This window comes from Chiroxiphia lanceolata, chromosome 3, assembly GCF_009829145.1.
Source record: "Chiroxiphia lanceolata isolate bChiLan1 chromosome 3, bChiLan1.pri, whole genome shotgun sequence".
Lineage (NCBI taxonomy): Eukaryota > Metazoa > Chordata > Aves > Passeriformes > Pipridae > Chiroxiphia > Chiroxiphia lanceolata.
In genome coordinates this window covers 5849018-5864155 of record NC_045639.1, presented here as the reverse complement: position 1 = coordinate 5864155, position 15138 = coordinate 5849018, and the positions used below count along the sequence as shown (strand labels likewise).

General features: G+C 42.8%; 1 long non-coding RNA gene across 1 annotated transcript; it reads right to left on the bottom strand.

Annotated features, from left to right (window-relative positions):
- Positions 1–2942: 2942 nt before the first annotated feature.
- On the bottom strand, positions 2943–14755 carry LOC116785131. The gene is made up of 3 exons (XR_004356396.1): positions 14596–14755; positions 11570–11773; positions 2943–3110 (listed from the first exon to the last, which is right to left on the bottom strand). It is a non-coding gene; the product is annotated as an uncharacterized LOC116785131 (long non-coding RNA).
- Positions 14756–15138: the final 383 nt, after the last annotated feature.

Sequence of the window (15138 nt, the reverse complement as noted above, 5' to 3'; positions counted from 1 at the left end):
TTTCTCACTAAGAGTAAATTCAGCAGGCTATGCTATTCCAAAGCACCAATCTTTGGTGATACAGAAGTAAGGCATCCCTAAGAATAAGCTTTTTTTAAGGAAGATGAAAAACCCAAATTCAGTCACGTCATCAATAAAAGAAAAAATCCCCTGAGACTTAAATCAGAAGCTTCTAACTAGCCCCCCCCCCCCTTAGTTAAATTTCTTGTGCTTTCTAAGGAAAGCTATTGAGATAAAGGAGTACAAAAGAAGAGACAATTTTATGAGTTCATTTGTATAATTAGAGGTTTAAACCATGAGGATCAGCCATGTTCTGGCTCGAAAGGTCAAATGCATTTGAGTATTCATATTTTAAGAATTAGGCCAAAAGAAGATTCAAAATTAGAGGGTATTTTGATCAAAACTTTTAAGTCTCTCTCAAGTAAACCAAAGTTAATTAAATAAAATTGTTCATGGCTGATTAGAGTGTACATTTGACCATCAGTTGCATTTCACATTCTGCTACCTACCAGCTGGAACGTTGATGAGACTTTTTATAACTTCATTAGAGCTACCTTGTGGAACAATTTAATCATATAAACTCTTATAATGCAGATGCACAAGTACAACAATACCAGCTGCTGGCTTCTGGTCCTGTCATGCTGCTCTACCCCTTTACTTCTCACCCTGCATACAGCACATCCCTGCCACATGGGGACTGCCTTTGCAGGATGCTCAGCTACAAGAACAAGCTGATTTTTCCTGCCTAACATCCAAGGTGCAGAGTTCCTGAAGGAGCAGTAAAGACATGGGGCTTCATAGGCCCGGATCTTACCGAGGGAACCTCCTGAGCAAAGTGATTATCTGACAACGTAGACAATATTTTTTGGGTTTTTTTGGGGGGGTGAGCAGGTAAGTTAACACTGAGAGGACAATATCCACCTATCTAACTGCTTGAAATTATTAATTTGATTCTCTTTCTCAAGGAATTCTGCAAGGCTCTGGCACAGGGCTATCCTCTCTCACCAAAGAGAAGAAAAAGCTTTAGCCAAAACGAAACATTTGGATTTTCAGGATAAAATGGCTTAATGTCTTCTCTACAGCAAAACAGTGGAAGAAAAAGAAGCAGCAGCATTGCAAACAAGTGAGGTGACACAGCTCAACATGCAGCCCTTCTTACTATGCAGCACACCTGCTACTGCATCACATTTGAATAGTACCATTTATCTTTATAACCCTTTTATTTCTAGACTGTATTTCATTTATTTCTTTGTCTGACCTCCAACTCCTCTGTCAGAGGTGGTACAGACAATAAGCAGCAGCAATGGGAAGGAGAGCAGAGGCAGAGAGAAGTATCAATTTATACCACAGAGAAGTATCAATTTATACCACAGTCTTGGTGACTAACCACTGAGTAGCATCTCTTCAGAACTAGCACAGTCTCTGAAAGGTTCCCATATGTTCGAGGCTGACTGTGTTGCACGTACAAGAATCAGCTTCAAATTATAATCAAGATATTAGAACGCAACTTTGCAAAGCAAACAGCTGAGAAGATCAGCAAATACTTGTCATGGAGAAGACAACAGAGCTTTGGAGGGGAGAATCTGACTCCCATCAGCTTCTGGCTGATCAGTGTTCAGCCTGGGGAGGGAAAGAGCCCTTGCAGGGGGACCGCTGAGGGCACTACACCGATGGGACCTCTCCCTCATGTCTGAGAAGAGTAGTAGCCAAGCTGTGTCACTCCTGTTTCCCTCCAAAAATAACTCTAAAAAATTACCTGCAGTGCAGAATGGATGTTGTCTAGATAAAGTCCCCTTGCCATGAGGGTTGAAAGCATTATTTTTTTTATTGCCAGTCCCCAAAATGAACCGTACAAGCAGCCTCATAGAGGCGCAAGGTTCTCAGTGATTCAGCTTTTCTGCACAGCAACAGAAGGACAATGTGCTTCAGTCATAACAGGCTGGCATCAAACTGCCTTCTCCCCTTCAAGGCCTGAGGACTTCTCTTCCACAAGACTCCTCCAGCAATCCCAGTAGTGCCATGGGCATGCAATGGCATAGATGGAGTGCACATACCCTGGGCTCTGTTTGCAGCAGCAGCTCCATGCAGCCTCTCTCTCTGTGCATATCAAACAGAGTTCATGATGATAATTTAAACATTTGTTCTTGTTCTCCACTTGGTCCCTTTTTTTTTTAGCATCCCGAAGGCCTCCTCATAGGAAAAAGCAGGTGTGGGAGTAACTAACGAGATATTCATTAAGACCAGATTTTGATAGAGATGACAAGCCAACTCAGCCCCAAACTTCTGCTTCTCAGCATTCAGCTTTAAGGATCATTTTGTTTTACAGCCAGAAAAACTACCTGCAGCAGCATTGCTGGGGAACTAAAGCCTCCAGCCACATTTAGCTTCCATTTCTGCTACTCTGCATTGAATATTCCCCTTGGAAATTCAGAGAGCTACTGCACTGTCTGTTACATGTGTTATATAAATACAATCAGGATGAGGTATTTGGGCACTGACCTGCTTGATTTTATTTTTGGCATTCTCTCCTTACCACCCTCCCCACATATATTTGTGAAGCATGAAATACATTCACCCTTCCTGACTCAGTTCTATTCTTTTTCAATCCTGACAGAATACTCGAGGTTGGTAAGTGAACTGTGCTAGGCTGGGTCATGTTTTCAAATGAAGAAAAAAACACTCCACAGCCCTGAAGCAGATTGATATAATTTTGGTTTCATAGCTGACAATCATTTTTCATCATTGTTTCAAGCATGAAAGATTTAGCAGTGGCTGCATAAAACTTCAGTGGCACAAACCTTTGATGTTCTGTCAAGCAGCTTTGCTTTTCCCCCTGTCATACAGACAGCAGTCACAAATTACTCCCTGGCAATCCTAGGTGAGGATTATGCAGATTATTAGAAAAAGATGAGGTTTAAAGAGTTATTAAAAATACCTCTGCGTTTCAGCAACACACAAACACACAATTGTGTCCTTCACAAAACCTCCTGGTTTTCTTATTTTAACGTGCTGCTGGTTTTCCTCTGTGTCAACTGATTTCTTTGGTTGGGCATTTTCTCCTCAGATTCCAAGTAATCAAACTGTCATGAGCATCCTCCTAAGAGAAAGCACTGGAACAAACAGAAAACCACCACATTAGCAATCTGCTTGTGAGCTGCAAACACATGCACAGAGGCTGAGCAGAGCACATGTTTCTCTGAAGGGCCAGTTGTGCTACTTGGAGTGTGACTCTGCAGGATAAAGCTACGTGGCAATATAGAATTAGAATATAGTGTCCTACTTTATTTTAAGCTTCTGCCTTCTTGAATGAATGTACCATCTGTTTCACTGCTAATGAATTCAGGACAATTTTTTGCCCTGGCTTGAGTTCCATTGGGTTGTCCAGAGTTTTCTCGTGGGCACCAGTTTAAATTAAATAGGTGAAATGCCACTGCAAGAATTAATGCTTAAAAATCCGTGTCTTATCCAGTAAAGTCTTTCACCTAAACAATGTGTGATTTTATTTTTTTTTTGATCTGCAGTTTTATTTCATCAACAGCATCTGCAGTTTGCTGTGTTCTGTATTTTGCTATGACACTGGGTTCTGCAGACCCCTGGAGCACATGTTCCCCTAACTACCATTGCAGTTTTGGGGATGCAGGTCTCTGAGATCTTTACTTCATGACTGCAAGTGATTTTTGTCATCCAAATGGGCTTTAGCTGTAAGATGGTGACAAAAAACTTCTCCAAATAATTGATCTGCCCAAGGTTATGCAAGGAGTGGAGGTTAAAGAATATCAGCATCTTCCTCAGAGCTTTGGAAATTATTACTATGCATCATTATTAAGATCTTTGAATTTTTGAATGATGTTTGGGCTCTGTTGCAAATACTTTACAGGAAACTGCCCTATTTGAGTAATCTCTGATGCAATCTAGGAAGAGCACAGCAGGTTAATGAAGGGATGAGAGGAAAGTAAGAATAACTAGTAATAAGTGAAAGAAATAGGCTTAGTTGTCTGTACAAGATTTGCAGATTTCATAAACATAGTCATGTGGAGATAGGCATTTAGATCCCCAAAACTGAGTAATTCACTCCAAGTACCTCAAATTTCACGCCTTTCAAGATTTAAAGTGACCTCTTCAAAGATTAGACAGTGATGAAAGATCAAATCAAGCAAACTTTTCCTGTCTTACACCTTAAGAAGTCAATGGTACTATGCGCACAGCATTTTATGGGATTATATTTTGCTGTGCTTGTACTCTCACTTATTTCTCAGTATTTAATTACCAAATACCTCAATGAACTCCTCAGGATACAGCTACAACTCAAAAATTATTCACTGAGAAGAGCTGTTGAAGAACATTTGACACACAGAGGAATCCATTTGTAGAAAATCCCCGATCAGCAAAATTCATTGACTAAATTATACATGATTAATTATTCACCCATCTCTCACCACACAACTTCTCCCCCTCCCCTTTGACAAATTTCTAAAATGATCAAAATGCTGATCACAGCCCAACAGTTTATACAGCCTCTTGCCTTTATGTCTCCCTTCCAGTTTCTTCCCTCCAGTCCTTTAGTAAGCAAACCCTTCTGGTTCAGCAATTTGGCAAACCAGAGAAATTTTGACTTGCAATTATATAACTGCTGCAAGGCACTCCAGTCAGCAGGAATGCCATCCAGAAGATTCACAGCTGGAAAAATGAAGGAACAGCCGTCTCCCCCCGCCACAGGACTTCTATTGGGTATGCAGCCTTCAGTTCTGAATGCTTTGATTTATTGGAAGGAGAAGCAATGTGAAAACACTGTCAGGCTTCTGCAGCCACTGAGATATTAGACTGCTCCATCCATGTACATCACGCTCAGGAAAAGCACAAGAATCTGGAGGGCTATAAATTAGAGGTGTGGAGTGGAAGGAGGAATCAGGAGGGTAAACTTAGCTTGTGATTAGCTTTAAATCCTGAGAAACATGAAACAAATTCTGGCTGTTTCATGAATTACACCTTGCTTTTCCCAATTGTTCCTTTGTTTGTAATTCTCCAGCAGAAGTGCAGACCCACACTCTCCCTGTCCCTGGCTTGCAGCCACTTGGGCCAGCAGGATCTGCCTGCTCTGTTGTGCTCTTTTTCCCACATATTGTTTTAGAAACCACTTATTGAGATCTTAGACCTGATGTATTTTTAATTCTGCTGTGAAATCCTTACTTAGAGAAGAGGCTGCTTTGGCTGACAAGGCCTTCCACCAAGCTATGGATCATGCTCTTTTCTACCCTTCACAGCAACAGTATTCCCACTTCTTAAGGGATCTCTTTTAAAGGGAACTCTTTTAGTCAAGAGAAAAGAGCTCTCTCTTCCCACCCTGTCTGCACAGTGCCTGGTTTATACTATTTATATAACAACTCTCCAACCATTAAAGGGTAAACTGCAGCTACAAAATTCATCCTGCACAGATTTCTATACCTGAAATAACTCTTACTTGTGTGTTACAATTTGTATTAGATCCCATGGTTCAAGGCTCTGTAAACCATTTTCAATCCTGAACCAGACCCATAACTTCCTTCACAGCTGATTTCTGGAGTGTAAGGTTCCATATGATGTTCTATATCCTCCTCAACTCTAAACCTGCTTGCAGGTGATCCTGCTCTCCATTGGTTGACCTCAATTAGCCTAAAAAGAGCCAGGGTCTCTCTTGCTCCCATCCTGTACACAAGCATGGAATCACTTAAATTCCCTCCACAAATGTCATCATTCACGTCTTCAGCTCCTCAGACAAAAGGGGCCTTTCCAGCAGAATACATTGGACTAGACCTCCTTACTGCAGGGTTGTCCCTTTAAATCATTTCCTAGGGCTCACTTGATGGGGGAAGGAAAGGCAGGAGAGCCTGGAATTTTTTTGGGGGGGCAGCTGACTGCAGCTCTTAACTAGTCATTTTGCAGCTAACCTCTGTAAGGCAGCTCTCTTCCACATGGTAAATAGGTTTATTTATTCTTCTCACATCTCATTACTAATGCTTTCAATGTATCCTAACTAGACAAGCAACCAGCTTCTGTCCTTGGATACCAGCCCAGTTCTCCTTGACTTCACCAGCAGGCACAGACTATCTGAGGAAAGAATTCAGCTCAGTATAGTATTTACACTACATGCTAATTATTAAAACAGCCACCAGCTCCTGTTTCATAAGCAAAGATATAAATTCCAGGTCATTACATAAAATGACTTTATAAGGCATTTGCAGAGACCATTAACTTAGCTACAGCCCTCTGTTCACCCTTGAGAGGAACAGGGACATCTGAAACAGCAGCACCCCACTCTCTCCTCTCCTGCAGAGGTATGGTTGCAAACCAGGAGAGATGTTGCCCACCTCACTCACTGCCTGGTCCCCAGTGGGAACTTGATTTAAATTCTGTGGGCAGTAGGTCAGGGAAGTGATTCTGTCCCTCTGCTCTGGTGAGACCCCACCTGCAGTGCTGCCTGCAGCCCTGGGATGCTCAGCACAGGAAAGACATGGACCTGTTGGAGCAAGTTAATTAGACGGATGGAGCACCTCTCCTATGAGGAAAGACTGAGAGAATTGGGGTTGTTCAGTCTGGAAAAGAGAAAGCTTTGAGGTGACCTAATTGCAGCCTTCCAGTACCTGAAGGGAACCTAAAAGAAAGATGGAGAGGGACTATTTGCAAGGGCCTGTAGTGATAAGACAAGGGGGAATGTCTTCAAACTGACAGAGGGCAGGTTTAGATTAGATATTAGGAAGAAATTCTTTACTGTGAGAGTGTTGAGGTGCTGGAACAGTTTGCCCAGAGAAGCTGTGGCTGCCCCATCCCTGGAAGTGTTCAAGACCAGTTTGAATGGAGCTCTGAGCAATCTGGTCTAGTGGAAGGTGTCCCCCCTGCAGGGGGTTGGAACTGGGTGATCTTTAAGGTCCCTTCCAACCCAAACCATTCTGTGATTCTCTGATTTTGTGGTACATCAGGAAAACCAATTTGAGATCTTGCAGCTGATCCAACAAGAAAAGGTGAGGGGATGCCTTCCTGTGAGTAAAACTGTGCTACAGAGCAGAGTCATTCCCAGGCCTCTCTCAGGTGTCCTGTGCCTCATTTCTTCATCTGTAAAATACGGCTAATAGTTCCCTCACACACAGGTGATAGGGAGATGAAAGATGCTCAAAGATTAAGTGTAGTCCATAAAAACATGACAAGTTTGATGCGGTATAAGGTGGTGACAACTGTAAATTTCAAAGGCAATTCATTTCACAGATTTTAGTGCCATTTCTAAACATTTATGTCTACGCTGCTACTGCAGTTCACTTTGCAAATCCACAGCTGTCGAATAGAAGTCATTAAGGGAAGGGGGGAGAAGCCACAGTTTTTGTAAGAAGTGATCAGGAGCAAATTAATTCATGTAGGCTATGAATTTTGCATCGGTAGGTTTCAGTGCAAATCCAATTGCAGTAAACAGTTTATATTCCCCCTCTAGCTATTGTTTTGAGCTATCTTCAGATGCATACTGATTTCCCTGAATTGCTTTATATGCTCTTAACATTGCAGAGGTTTTCTTTGCAGCTGATAACCTCAGGCTGGTACCTTCAGGCTAAAAGCTGACACTGTAGAGCTCATGTGTACCAGCTCAGTGGAGCTGTGCTATTGGATAGCTGAGAGTCTCATCTGTAATTAAAGAGTAGAAAAACTGATTTCTGAAAAACAGTTCGGGGATGAAGGTGGAGTTTGCTGTGAACTCAACAGCTCTGGAGTTTCAGACAACAGCTTTTAAATTGTTTTCTGTGCAGGGAAACAGCCTGTCAGAGGTTTGTGCTTCCATCACCTAACCAGTCACAACTAATTGCTCACACAGTTGTGCCAACAAACCGATCACAGTATTCCAAGACGAAATCAAAAGAAACTAATTCTAGGTGATTTACCTAGTCCAGTCATAGCACAGCTCCAGAAACAGATTAATGAGCATAGTCAAGGGAGCAGGGGTGTGTGAACATCCCCTAAAACTATGACACTACCTGGGGAAAAAAAGCCTCTTTTGGTGGCTTTCCCAGCAACCAGCTCTCAGAGAAATCATCCTCAATTGATATAACCAAAAAAGCAAGTGATGAGAGCCCTTATAAACCTAGTAGGAATTAATTTAAAAGACAAAAAAAGGGCACAATTGAGGCCTTTCTCCTGACACTCACTGTTCAGGGCTCCATGTCCATTGTTAACAGCTGATAAAAGATTTCTCTCAGACATTCTTCGTGCCACTTCCACTGTCCCCATACTGCTGGTTGGCGGCACGCTGAAGACCTCTTCCTGCCAGACTTCTAAACAATGCACAGACACACAACTCACTCCAACTTAGATCTGACACTTTCCCTCAAGATTAAATGGGCTACTCGCAGAGACAGACAACTCAGTAACTTCAAAGCTCCCTGCCTTAGCTAACAAGAAACAAATTGCTTCCCCAGTGACTCCTCTCGAGGGACTAATGCAGGATAAACCTGTGATATTTGCATTAATTCATCTTTAAATATAAATCAGAATAGATTCTGTTTCTGTAATATATTTCCACATTATTTAAATGGACTTGTTTTAAAAGCCAGTAACATGTTTGCTTTGGGAATATTTTGCATTTATATTTACCTTTTGGCTGGCAGTTCATTTTATGGGAAGATCTGTTGGAACTAAAGCAGTTGAGGATTACAAAGATTTTAGAAAGGATTTACATCTGAGGCCCCTTTCATCACGATTTTCAGCAATGCCACTTTTCTTAGTTTAGTGACATTTAAGGATATTGGAAATATTTTGGTGACAGACCCCACCAGTGAGCTCAGCTGCCTGAGGAGAGCTGGGCTTTGTTGCACCTGTCCTGATTCCTGCTGCCTGTGGAGCAGGTTTGATGAGCAGACATCAAAACCCTCTGCAGAGATGCTCGATTTCATCCTCCCATTTTTTGTAGCGGGGGAAACTGAGATATGAAGGAGAGAAGGGAACAATATTGCCTGAAGGCCAGAAAAAGGATTAATTTTTTTCTTGTTTGCTCACAACAAGCACCATAGGTTACAAGTTGCTCACTCACTCCATCCTCTCCAGTTAAGTCAAAGTGCTTTGAGACCATTATTAGGGTATTCCTGCACTACCTAGTCCTGTTTTAGGATTCACTATCTGGTTACCTACACTTCCCTCTGCTGCTGGGGGAACTCTGCAGCAGAGCAGGTGTAGAAGGGACCTGGTATCACCCCTGCACTGTCAGCTTTTTTTAGTTTAACCTGACAGTAAAAGTGGACTTCAGTAAAACGCTGTCAATGGAAGGACCCGAGGCACGAGATGGGAGAGTGTATGTGCAAATCTGTAAGACTGTGTAAGCTCAGACATCCATCAAAGTGAAGAAAAACCTTTCTGGGGCTCAGCTCCTCTTCAGCCCAAAGAGCTCCCAGGCTCCAGGTGCTCTCTCATAGCATTGCTGGCCTGAGAAAGCAGAGCTGCTCTGCTGTTTTCATTGCTGCCCTAACCCACAGCAGCCACACGTGGTGTCACACGGTGTCAGCGATGACACCCCACTGCCTGAGCAGCTGCATCACTCCTGGCCTTTGTTTTATCTCCTGATTAGCTGCAAGAAATTCGCTGTCACACAGAAATCAGATTGACTCCCACTGCACTGGTTGGGAACAGTATTTGTGCAAAGACTCTCTAAAGGCAGTCATGAGGTTCTGTATTTTTTGATAAAGTTCACAACTGAATATTATGAAGTGGTGGGGGGAAATCAATACTTTGGTCACTGGGTAAATGCTTTTGAGTTCTTTACTGGGTCTAAGATTTACTGTTTAGCCACTCCAATTCCCATCATGTGCAAATGTTTCCTATATTAATAGAAGAAGAGTGATTTGTGGGCAGTGAATGGGAAACAGGACATCAATTTAATGGGGCCATTTGGGGTTAGCACAAAATGACAGAACAGCAGGAAGCAGTTAAAAGCTTCCCTCTCAGCAATCAAAGGCCTGCAATTTTGAGTCTTTTCCTCCAATCAAGTAGTGCATTGATGAGAAACCAGTTCTGATAATGACCTTTGAAAGACCTCATTCTGGCCTTCTGGGGTAATTAATTTCTCTAACTGTGGTGTCCTAACAGGAGCTCAGCAAAGGCACGTCCATCTACACAATCACTAGAGATGCATGACAAATGGCAGAAATCAAGGGGAGATTTCTTTTCCCTTATCTTGGCTGAATTTTTTTCCTTTGAAGGCTCTTGATCTGACTTGCTGGTATTGCTTTTTCTATGTGCATCTCCCTCTCTCCTACCTGTCTGTCCCAGCTCATTGAAATTATGGATAGACCATCCTTACTAATTCATCAGTCCTACTGTAACTCAATGCATGAGTTCCTTCCTGTGCTGCATATTTTTACATTTCATTCTATAAGGCTGCTCCTAGATCAAGTCACACTCACATTTCATTCCAAGCTTTAGTTCAATTAATATCACGTTTTTGGCAGTGCTGAAAAGAAACTCTCCTTTTTCTTTCAAAGGCAGCCATGGAGTGCTGAATGCCAGCTTCCCTAGATGGGGAATGGTAGGTGTTTGCTCTCAGTCTTGCTAACGTCAGGAGCTGTGTTTCATTATACAAAAATACACCTTCAACCAGTGACAACAAACCTGCCAGCACAGACTGAGCTACTGGAAAATGCCGGGAACAAATCAGGACAACACAGTAGCTTTCAGCTAATTTTAGTGACCATTCCACAACCTGCTTTTAGAGCTCCAGTTTTCAGTTTTAAGGCTCTTCTGCCTTTTCCCAGTATGCTGGAGATGGTGATACCCATGATCACTGTGACTGCTCTGCTGGGGAGCTCTGCTTGTAAAATAGGAACAAAACTGACTGCCATGAGCTGGTAGGGACCCCAACTTTTAAATTTCTCATGCTGCACTTCAGTGACTTTTCGAGCTCCTAATACCAGCTCAGAAATGCTGTGAAACGCTGACCTGGCATGAACTCCCTCTGTCAGTTCAGATCTGTTCCAAACCTCGGCAGGCGTTCTGCCAGATCTGGGATCATCCATCCCCCCCTGCAGCTGGCAGAAAGGTGACACAGAAATCACAGCACTTGCAAAGGCCATCCTGTGTGCCCCAGCTAATTCCCCACAGAGGCACCATGTTGAGCCCATGCCGGGTTCACACCAAATCATTAGGAGCATTTGAAAAGGGAACACAACACTCTGCTCCTGCCATCCTTGGAAACAGGAGAGCTTCCTCTCCCAGCTGTGTCTCGGAATTCCTGCTCTTTGCCATCTTGTTATAAGCCAACAAAGACCACGTGTAGAGGGGTGAAGGAGAGCGCTCGATATGAAAATTACAGGTTATACTTGAAAATTGTTTTCCTAAGCAGGGTCAGCCAACCTGCTCATGCCCAGGCATTGAGCAGGAAAAACATCTTATGTAGCATATATTGTGAAGAAACTACCATATGAAGCGTGGAGGACAAAGGCAGAAACATGTATGGACTGTATTCTAAGGCAGCAAAACAAATTCTCCCTCTGTAGTGTCTAGGAAAGTCACGAGCACAATCAACTTTTAAAAACCATTTAAATAGTTGTCATGACTCTATTCTTACCTTGTGTCTGTTGATTTGGCTCCCATGATGCCTGAATAGCTTTCCTGAAGCCAGTTTGCTATCTATTGTCTGTGCCTGATGAGAGCTGTTATTTCTGATTATATGCTTTTCCTCTGTATTCCAGATCTCTGTGCTTTCTCTCCATCAGCACATTTCTCCCTAAGCACTGAAGGTGTCTGATGCAGGTACCATCTCCAGCATGCCCTAGTGGGTAAGAACAAAGTAAGAACATGTCACACCTTAGCCTAAGACTACAACCAAGGGGCAATATCCTCACATCTGGAAGTGCCTTTATACTGTGCTACCCCCATGCTCTGGAAGTTCTGCAGGATTTCCAAGCTAAATACGGTTCCATCGTTCTTTTATTCATAAAAAGTCCCACTGCAGAAACAAGCCAGGCAAGCCAAGCTCCAGCTGTCTATGAATTTATTTTATTGCACCACAACTTCCTAAGAACAAGGCGTTAAAGAAAGCAGATGTTTCCATGTGTGCTTTTAAAGTAGATGTGAGCCCTGTCTCCCAACACCTCCCCTGAGCCCACAGGGACCATTGACTCTGTAAAGACAGAAGCATGAATTAGCCTTTGCAGAATCATAACTCTCACACCCTACAAAAAAAGTGAATTAATGCTCATTTTCCCTTTTGAGCACAACCAGCAATTGGCTGGAGAAAGTGAGGCTAGGGAATACTGAAATACATCTGTACACACAAAGGAATTATCCCGCCTCTCCTGCCATGCTAGGCCACTGTTCAGCACATTCAGGACAGCTTCCAGGCAGCACACCAAAGTACTGGGATGTCCCACTCTCACTCAATCAGTCCTTTTCCACCAGGTATTCCCAGTGCCCCCAGTCTCAGCACATAGGGAATCGCTGGGCTTCGATCACATGGGAGCCTCTGGCACAGAGTAGGAACAGGCAGCTCAGGGTAGAAGAGAGATGGAAACTCTCCCAGAATAACAATAAAATGCAAAATGGGATTCCGAGTTGTGAGAAATCACAATCACATGCCATTCAGCAGCCGAGCTATAACCCTCCATCACCAGAGTACTGTGATACACGATCCCAGTTCTTTGGCTCATGGAATCGCCTTGCTCACAACAGCCCTGGGCCTGGGAGCCTCCACCACTGACTTCACACAGAGGTTCTCGTTGCACTTTGTGCCTTCCAATTCCTCCCAGCTGCTGAGCCATTTGACACAATACTCAGCATGAGGTTGCTGTCAGCAGCACGAGGTGCTTCACCCTCAGGGAAATGGAAACCCCACTCAGATACCTCCCCATGCCAGCCCCGTTTGTTGTTAGGCTAAAACCAGCCACAGCTATTTCTGAAACACTGATGGTCCCCAAGCAGCACTTAATGGCACTGTGAAGCTTTAAAATGAGACCTAGAAAACTGCCCTTGCAAGGATTTGTTCAAATGTAAAGCCCATTGTACCAGGGTGGAGGATCCCTGAAGGCCAACTGTGTTATCTTTTGTCTAGAGAAAACAATTAGAAAGCTGATTTTAAAATGCTACAATTAAAGGCTTAATATAAATACATTTCTGATGGTATCAACAAGCTTTCAGACTTCAAGAAGCTCTTTCAAAATACCAGTGCCTTCAAGCAAAATAGCGGGTTCTGTTTCCTCCTTCATAGTGAACAGACTACAGGCAATTTACATGCACTTTCTAATCTTAAAAATACTTTATCTGTGCTATGCATTCTATGTGCTATGAATTTCACACACAGACTGTAAAAATATACATAAAGCCTCATACAAATTTACTGTTCTGTCTGTAGATTCATGGCTGAAGATAAAGCATTGTAGTACAAAGGCCTGGGGGCAGGCACACAAAATCTGATGAGCAGGAGTTCTGTAAAATTTAATAGAATGTTTGTACCTGTATTTTAGGTAATCAGATTACAGTGGGATTTCAAAATTAATTTCCCTTTCTTGGGCAGTTTTATGTTGTGTTTTGGGAATAATCACACCAAATGAACACTACAGATGAAAATCCTGGGTTTATTGAGGTCACTAGGGCAACTCCTACTGATTTCAATTGGGCCAGGGCCTCACTTTATGAGGAAGTCTTGGGGAGAAAATAAATTCAGACTTCTAGAAATGCAGCAGCATGCCAAGAAGCCTTTTCTTAATTTTATTTTGAACATGGTCAGACTGCCATCTGAGAAAGCAGCTCCTTTCATTGCCTTCAGGAAAACAGCAGGTATTCCTGCTGCCACTGATTCCCTGCAAGGAATAGGCTTTCAAAGCCGCTGCTTTTTAGTGGCCAAATACTGTTGGTGGGCTGAAGTCCCCAGCTCACCCCTGTGTCAGGATCTCAGCTTCCACGGAGGGCTGGGCTTGGGAGGTCCAAAAAAGCTCTCTCAGCTTTCTTAAGCTTGTCCTGGGCTGTGGGATAACTAGTCTTGCTTATCAGAGGCCAGGAAATCCTGGGTTCCTACACCCAAGAGCTGAGCATTCACAAGGAGCCTGTTTTAGACAGGACCTTGTCCTTGTGAGGGGCAGAGGCTGCCAGCTCCTGAGGAGTTTCCAACTGAGTGGGAACAGGGAGTCCCTTCTCCACCAAGCAGGATTCAGCTCTTGGAGGCTAATTCCTCCTCAACCCAGAAACACGCTATCACTTTTTCCTTCCATTTCAAATTCCTTTTTTTCTGGTGCAAACACACATGTGCTTCTTGCCTGTCTATCAAAGAATCTGAGGCTGCCAACAGCACCCATCTCCTCTAACATACCAACTTAGACTTCTAATGCCAATGTGGTCCTTCCTGCACCAAATCACATTGGTATCTACCACACATTTGAGAGGCGGTGTCATTGGAACAGTACAAGGCATAGGACAGTTCCTGCTTGAAGCCAGTTCCACATGAGAAGTGCAGGACACATAAGAGAACTTGGATCAGGAACGCAGCAGTTTGGTACCAAGTATTGCAGTAAGAACTCTAACAACTTACCAAAAGTGAAAAGTTTGACGCCTGTAAACAGGCTTTGATCAGAATTTTGGATGAACTCTGAAGGTACTGACTTTTACTGGGGAAGACTTCCTCAATTAAATTTCCATGTCTATCATACTGTGGAGTATTTCTTATATTAGCTTAGCAACATCTGAAAGGTCTCGGAGATAGACATCATGGAAGTGGGGCTTCAGCTTCACTGACCACAGAAGTATTTAAAATGCAGCCTCAAATCTTCTGGAAGAAAATTGTTAAGTAAGAAAATAGTCAGAATTCTGAATAATACAATATAATTAACTTTTCAGCAGAGAACAGCCTCTTGGCACTAACCATGTCCTTTCTGATCTATCAGAGACTGAAAAGCATGGCCTTTCCTCTGCCAACTGTCTTTTTAGAATAAACAAAAGATCCTCCCCCTTCATCTCCACATATTTAATAATATTAATAGAACATTAAAATATTAATGCTACTAGACAAGGCCTTTCATAAAGCACATAAATGAATTCATTCACTCCAGCTCATTAGCTTAATCGTCAACCTTTTTACAATGTAACTGATTAACATTTTCATTGTTCTTCCTTGTTTTTCCCTTAGACTTTTGCTTCTTTGGGGAT